Source organism: Procambarus clarkii, chromosome 18, assembly GCF_040958095.1.
Source record: "Procambarus clarkii isolate CNS0578487 chromosome 18, FALCON_Pclarkii_2.0, whole genome shotgun sequence".
Taxonomy (NCBI): domain Eukaryota; kingdom Metazoa; phylum Arthropoda; class Malacostraca; order Decapoda; family Cambaridae; genus Procambarus; species Procambarus clarkii.
The window spans coordinates 34,295,464-34,296,602 of NC_091167.1; the positions used below are offsets into that span (position 1 = coordinate 34,295,464).

The 1,139-nt window shown below is 44.2% G+C and overlaps 1 non-coding gene across 1 annotated transcript; it reads left to right on the forward strand.

The window, feature by feature from the left end:
- The first annotated feature begins 231 nt into the window (after positions 1-231).
- Positions 232-313, forward strand: TRNAS-AGA (transfer RNA serine (anticodon AGA)). Its single transcript has one exon. It is a non-coding gene; the product is annotated as a tRNA-Ser (tRNA).
- The last annotated feature ends 826 nt before the right edge of the window (positions 314-1,139 follow it).

The following is a 1,139-nucleotide window of genomic DNA, read 5'->3' on the forward strand; positions in this document are numbered from 1 at the left end:
TGTTTTGATACAGTTTTCCGGTACCATATCGCAATAGTGTGGTACTGAAGGCAAATAGTCATGAATTTTGATGTTTTGCATCATACAGTATGAATTATGTTACTTATCTCTTGCAAACGCAATAAATTTCTAGCTTCAACAGTTGGAAAAATTTATCTAAAAAATGCGAATGACAAATCCGTTCCATAAATTGGGCATTTTACAGACTAGTTACTGGACGGGCTAACAGAAGCAGTGATGGCCGAGTGGTTAAGGCGTCTGACTAGAAATCAGATGGGATCTTCCCGCGTAGGTTCGAATCCTACTCACTGCGAGAAACCTGTTTTTTTTTCTTTTTTCTTTTTTAACCGAAAAGCCGAAGTTTATCCCTCGCTTTCTCACCACTAGGTGAGTATAAATCAACCCAAAAAAACAGGAACCTCGCACCAGCCGTGAGATATAACACTCGGGTCGTTTTCATATAACGAGCCATAACACCACCTCATTATACGAGGATAAAATAGCCATGCAGCCACTAAATGAAAAAAGTATTTTATTTTTTCCCCCACTGGACGACTGACGGCGAGAAAGAAATTGTGTTACAGAAGTGAATAATTGTTCTCCATTAAATGAGGAAATAATCCGGGTAAAGTGATGCATTACAGTATGTTAATGGTTGGAAGGTCAGGTTTTGGGCTGCTGGGGTCAGGGAAGGGGGTGGGCTGAATAAGAGAGGGGGATGGTATCAGAGGGAGGGAAGAAGGGAAGGGCTTCCATCCCTTCATCCCTTCCAGGATGAAGGGATGGAAGCTACGTGCCAGGTGGGAAAGAAGGAAAGAGAGAACTATCATGGGGGAAAGCATCAATCCAGTATATAGCACTGGGAAAGGGTCAGGAAAAGGATTTGGGATGGGACGGAGCGGGAAGGAATAGTGCCCAACTAGTACGACGGTCGGGGATTGAACGCCGACCTGCATGAAGCGAGACCGTCGCTCTACCGTCCAGCCCAAGTGGTTGTTAGGTGGGAAAAGATGAAACAATTAAGGATTAAGGCCCCTTAAGATATTGGAAGAGAGGAAGCGACGGAAGTTGACTGGATAGAGGGAGAGTAGGAACATAATGAGAGGAAGGGGAAGAAAGGAAGGTAATGGGAGAGAGAA